The sequence below is a fragment of the Artemia sp. Qi Xiang Cuo genome, chromosome 15 (assembly GCF_049724085.1).
Source record: "Artemia sp. Qi Xiang Cuo chromosome 15, ASM4972408v1, whole genome shotgun sequence".
Taxonomy (NCBI): Eukaryota; Metazoa; Arthropoda; class Branchiopoda; order Anostraca; family Artemiidae; genus Artemia; species Artemia sp. Qi Xiang Cuo.
Window position 1 is genome coordinate 19,396,216 of NC_142808.1, and position 6,606 is coordinate 19,402,821.

At 37.0% G+C, this 6,606-nt stretch overlaps 1 pseudogene across 1 annotated transcript; it reads right to left on the reverse strand.

Annotated features, from left to right (window-relative positions):
- Window positions 1-3,737: 3,737 nt before the first annotated feature.
- Window positions 3,738-6,085, reverse strand: LOC148943420 (uncharacterized; annotated as a pseudogene). The gene is made up of 2 exons (XR_016142947.1): window positions 6,016-6,085; window positions 3,738-4,874 (listed from the first exon to the last, which is right to left on the reverse strand). The product of XR_016142947.1 is annotated as an uncharacterized LOC148943420 (transcript).
- Window positions 6,086-6,606: the final 521 nt, after the last annotated feature.

A 6,606-nucleotide genomic window follows, 5' to 3' on the forward strand; every position in this document is an offset into this window, starting at 1 on the left:
GCTAATTGTGATTTGAGGGTAAAACCATCCTTTTTTAAGCCCTGACATCCCCGTGGTACCGGATTTAGTTTTTAGATATCCATTTGCTAATAATAGTTGTAAGGTGTAATAAGTATGCATCTGGGGTACGCACGACCTCGTAGGCACGATTAATGATAGTGAATTATATATATTACTGTTTGTTCACAGAATTTACTAAAGAAGGTAATCATGTTTAGTCTTTGCTGTCCAATCAGCCTGGAGCTCTTAGGAATTTCTTGAAATGTCAAGATTACCTTGAGCCTTCTAAGCGTATAGTCCTAAAATGACACGCTTACATGAGCAAATCAAAAGTTTCTAGGTGCATCTGAGTTCTGAAATTATGCCATTTACAATATATGGAGATTGGCCTGGGGGTTCGAATCAAAAGTTTTAAGGAATGGCAGGGGCCAAATGGACCTTGAATTTGAACTTGGTGGAAGCAGTGGAGGTAATTCAAAAGACACTACATGTATCCTGTTTATCAAAATAGCACATCTGAAATACCTCACGAACAGCTACGGGGATCAAGTTGGAACTTCTAGGGTGTAAGGAGAGGGGTGGGGGCAAGAATTATTCAAATTCTGGGTTTAAGGATAGATAGCCAAAAAAAACTAGGTAAAACTAAACCCGGTGTTTCGGGGCCCAGGTCAGGCATCTTTGGATCAAAAGACAGAGCAGTAGCTTACCAATTTCGGTACCCTATAAATTCGAAGCTATGTAAAGCCAGGGATGCTGGCCGCTAATCTCGGGGTTCATGCAAATCAACAAAGTAATTTAGATAGCATGATAGTGAAAGGATGATGTAAGTCATGCAGTGTAATGCAAAGGCATAAGAATGAAACATTATGTCTGTTACGAAGTATCTGTGGTTTCTCTTACTGAGAAAAATCACAGAAAAAATTTCCCAGAAGCCTCGCCCCTCAGAATAGTCACACCAATTGAGAGGGACAAGGAGGTCTGTAATCCTGCCCACCCTAGATCTTGAAAAATGTCTTTTGCTTGTATCTTGATATTTTTTAAAATCTAAAAAAGCTCCCATCTCAGATTTTGAAAAATGTATTTTTGTTTGTATCTTCACTAAGGGCATTCGAAACTTTAAAGGATTACCCCATGTCGCCCATGATAAACTTTTTTAATGTGTGTGGCCAAAATATCTAGAATTGATTGAGCTGTCTTATTATAATTTGTAGAGCTTTGATAAGAGATCCGAATATACGACAGAAAAGTTTAAAGTTCCGGAAATCTCATAAATATAATTTAACTTCATCCGCTTTGTGCCGGAGATAGAGATATTTAGACTAAACAAAGCTTACATTATTGAAAAGTATTAATTTTTTTTCGATTGAAACAAGGAAAATTTTCTTTTTAAAGTTCAGGAAAGGGCAATCCTTAAAAATATTCTAGTATACCTGCTTAGAATACACTATAAATCAGCTGAAGTGAACTATCATTTGAGTAATTTCAAAGCTTTGGGAGTCCTCTGTTGTGCTACGCGCCATGATTGAAAACGTTGCCGACGCAGAATGTATATTATTTATGCCGTATGTACTTTGCTGAACATTTAGAAATAGAATGCACGCTTTCTTTATTTCAAACTAGCTTTTCGTTAGCTTTTAGAATCCATACCAATATTTACCAAAATAGCTTGTGTAGTTCTCTGAGCTGCTGGAAAGTTATGTTATGAACCCGTTGTCGAAAACCCTTAAAAATGAAAAATATTTCCACCGACTAAGTTTTCGTAAATTGGTATTACTGCTTGGCATCACTGATTGATATCGCTAAAAATTAAAAAGCCACAACTGAAGTCCAGTTTATTGGATTTCCTAGGCCACCAGTACTGTCGAGCCGCTATCCCAACTTTAGATTGGTTTGGGTCGCGAAAATGCCAGAATACTGCCCCGATTTTTAGGTCCCAAAAAACACCGACCCGGGTACTGAAGATCGGTTTTGAGGCAGAACCAACAAAATTATCTTTGATACATCTAAAACTCTTTGCAATATAAGCATTATAGAACTTTGAATACATTATCGGTAAATTTGCGAGGTAAATGACAAGACATTAAATATGCGTAACTAAGTTATAAAAACAGTGTATCTGCAATATCTCAGTAGATATTGCTAGGCGGCTAATCAAGTTGCAACTCTTAGGGAGCGGGCGATTGGATCAGGGATTTCGACTGTACGAGGGGGTATTGGAGGAAAGGTTTCGTCTCTGATGCGTCTAGAAATATTTTGTACTCTAAACTTCTATGGGACTTAGAATATATCAACGTTCTCTCTCTCTGTGTTAAAAGGGTCAAGTGCATTACTCCCTCTTTCCGTGTCTCTCTATTCGTCTCATTCTCTTTCTCTATAGGAGCGAGTATGAAAGTTCAAATTATTGTATTTCTAAAACCACATTGGCCTGCCATAATATAAGAAAAGGATACGATCAAAAATGAGGTTTTTAAGGCCAGACGAGATTATTTACGAATTAACTTACGTAACGAACTTCTATATTCGTATGTTTTATTACGTATATTAGGGAGTTTGCCCCCTTGTCGATACCTTGCTTTTTCCGCTAAAGTTCGTGTTTTGTTCGAATCACAAATCCCTGAATCACAAAGGCCGGTTAATTAGAATAGATAGCTCTTTTGAAACTACTAAAAAAAACTTTAGCGAAAAGGGCGAGGCATCGACTAGGGGGCAAACACCCTCATATACGTAATATTTTTTGTTTGTTTTAAATTTTAATGTTGCTCTTTACTTTCAGTTGAAAAAACTAGTTTTTCTTATTTAATTTCAGATCGTTTTTTAAATAATCCTGGGAAATCCGGCGCCCCCTTCAAAGAAATGTCCCTTCCCTCAAGGAAACATCCTCCATGGGAAGATACTCCCTCGTAAGCCCCTCCTCCGACACCCCTCCATCAGAAAAAAATCTCTCCTGAAACGTCTTTATACTTCCCATTGACCAATACTATATGTAATGGGCAAAGTTCATAACTTCCAGCCCTTCCCTCGGGAACTGTGGGGGATTAAGTCATCCTCAAAAACATATTTATTAGATTTTCGACTACGCTGAACAAAATGGCCATCTCAAAATTTTGTTTGGGTTGCTTTGGGAAATATTGAGCTTGGGAGGGGGCCAAGTTGCCCTCCATTTTTTTTGGTCACTTAAAAAGGGCACTAGAACTTTTAATTTCCGTTCAAATGAGCCCTATTACGATATTCTATGACTACTGGATCAATACGATCACCCCTGGGGAAATAATAAAAAAAATAAACACGCATCCGTGATCTTTCTTCTGACAAAAAATATAAGATTCCACATTTTTGCAGATAGGAGCTTGAAACTTCCGCAGTGGGGTTTTCTGATACGCTGAATCCGATGGTTGGATTTTTGTTAAATTTATATGACTTTTTGGGGGTGTTTCCCCCTTTTTCGAAAATAAGGCAAATTTTCTCAGGCGCGTAACCTTTTATGGGTAAAACTAAACTTAATGAGTAAAACTATACTAAGTTACTAAACGTAACTTTTTATGGGTAAAACTAAATTTGCATATTTGAAATCAGCATAAAAATCTGATTCTATTCATGTATCTATGGGTATCAAAATTCCGGTTTTTAGAGTTTTGGTTACTATTGAGCCGGGTCGCTCCTTACTTACAGTTCGTTATGACGAACTGTTTGATATTGTATTTCTATCCTTCTTGTTGTGAGTAAAAAGTGTCCAAATGGGAGACAAAGAAAGAATTTTATTTAAAGGAATATCTTTGAACTCAAAAATTTAAGAAAAAGGTAAGCAATTTTGTATTGTGCGAATGCAACGCTAACTGGGATTCAAGGATTCAAACAAATTTGTGGCATAATTCATGTAAGGATATCGTTGTGCACAACACTTTGGGCATTCTCTTCTGCAAGATCGACAGGTGTGACGATCATTGCAATTGACATTGCTGTGGAAAGGACGAGTAGAAGGATGGTTGCACTCCTCACAATACCGGACTCCGTTGTCATACCCGACTCCGTTGTTGCAGTCCGTTATAGTGTAGGTGTAAGTGTTCTCCTCATTTTCTACAATAAACTTTAATACTGTCTCAAACATTAACTTAAAACCTTGGAATCTGTTGCTCAGAGACAAGGATTCTATCATCTTGAGAACCTCAGTCACGGAAAATTTCCTTATGTCCATCATCCCTAGGATTCTCATTGCAGTATCAGTCCTTTCTTCAGGGTTTTTTGACACCCAGCGATAGAAACAATTTAAAAATGTATCACATCTACCAGTTTCTCTCTCCATGGGAGAGGCACAACATATTCTGGAAAGCTCAACAAAATCCTGGGTATCAAAGTCGTCAATGAAACCTGGAATTGTCATCCCTTTAGCAATCAGTAGAGCAATCTCTTTTATAGCAGTCATTTTCATGTCATTGCAGTCATAAGTAGTAAAAATTGACTCAAGCAATTCAATATCTTTGTCTTTAACGTAATTACCAAACACATGTCCTGCCATGGCTTCCTTGATTCCAACAAAGTTATATTTCTCAATAATATACGTGAATGCTTCCTTGTTAATTATACTAATATCAGGAATACATCCTTCTTTATAGCAGTCAATAACAATTTTCATAGCATTGAAGTCGACATCATCTGCCCCAACAAAGTTCTGTCACTTCTCAAGCATATCAGAACTAAACATATTTCTGAATACGTCACTTGTTGCTGTCAAAGGAATTTTCTCGACTTTCAAGTCCCCACCTTCACATTGAATTGTGACCACCGGGCTGTTGCTCATGTCCAAATTTGCCAAAACTGCTCTGATATTTGATATAGATTCGTTCATTTTCTTTAGTGAGTTCCAATTTCAAACAGACCTATAAGAGAAACATTACAGCTGAATTTAATGCCATCAATTAACCCCACACTCTATACGATAAAATTTCAATGATTTGTGGAAACTTATAAAATTCTCAATAAAGCATAAGCTAAACTTTAGTGTAAACCCTCTGTTAACCCTCTGGATGTCAACCCTCTTCATGGTGAGTTAATTATGTTAATTTCAACCTTCAATATTACTCCATAGTTTTATTCAAAAAAAACTAATTTTTGTTGATTAAATAATATTTAGACTCGGACAGAAATCTGCCTTTGGTTTAAGAATAACACCGGCTGCTAAACTTCTACTTCATATGAGTTTTACTCTTATATAGCATGTAGCTTGTTGCTCGTCTATGACTTTAAAATCGTGAAGACCCTGTGTAACTGCAAAAGCTTCTTCAAGGAATTTAGTAACTATTTCATTGTAATTCATGCTTTATCAACTTTATAACATATTTGCCCATATGCTTAATACTTCATTTCCAAATTACATTCTATGTTCTAACTAATACTCGAGAATAATATTAGATCTGAAGTAAACTTTCCCCGACGCCGTTAGGCCCTTTCAATTCCTCATCTGGAACATCTTGAAATTTTTATTGGGACCTAGTATAATTCACTCCTCTTCCCAGCAGTGACATGCCCCCTCCCCTTGAATTGGAACACATAGAATGAAATTTCTTTGCATCCTGAGTAGGCATGCTTGACTTGGAAAAGAGAAGGGTCCAATCCGTAAAAAAATTAAACCTGACGCGATTTCCCACTAAAATTTCATCACAAGAAAAAACTACCTGAAGCCCAATACAACTCAACAGGCTTCTTATCCACTTTATCCTATTCAGATCCTCTCTATTGATTCCCAGCCATGAAATTCCCACTTCGTTTATAACTTTTCTTGTAACCTCTCCTAACCGCATTTGAGGATGTCCAAACTAAAAAACTGAAAACTGCTACTACTGCTGCTACCAACAACTTACTGCAGCACCGAGCCACCTGGGCCCATTACAGTTGCGCAAGGCTCCTCGTCTGTCCCAAGCTACTCAATGCTTCCCTCTTAACGCCCTCTCAAGAAGTTCCAATTTCCTTTAAATCTTTTCTTACCAGGACCTTCTCCCACGCCATTTGGGAATCACTTACTTTTGGTGGAGCCCAAGATGGATGGCTTAATAGGATGATCTTTTGCAATTTATCATCCTTCATCAGTAAAATGTGTCAATCTTTCTGTTCATTTTAAGTCTAAATTTGTTTTTGATTCTAGACATCCCAATCTTTTTCTCATTACAGTACTAGAAAACGGAATAGAACATTATTTTTCGTACACTTTACTACTTACTACATTGGCTGTTCTACTTTTAACATCTTCACTACCACCACCATCTTTATTAATAATGCTACTCAGGTAAGTGAAGCTATAAACTTGACCGATCTTCTCGTTACTCAATATCACCTTTCTAGTCTAAGTTACTTAGTCTTCTTAACATTAACTTTCAAACCTAACCTGTACCCTGAACTCGCAAAACTTTCAAAAAATAATTTATTTTGCTCGCTTTTTCATCTAGGATACTAAAATCATCAACACAATCTAAGTTTATGAGCTTTATCTACCCCTTTGATTCCATACTCTCCCAAAACGTTGGTCGTCTTGCTTAGGACAAAGTTGACCAAAATGATCCATGTAAATCGAAATAAAACACAACCCTGCTTAACTCCTGATTCAATGGGAAAACC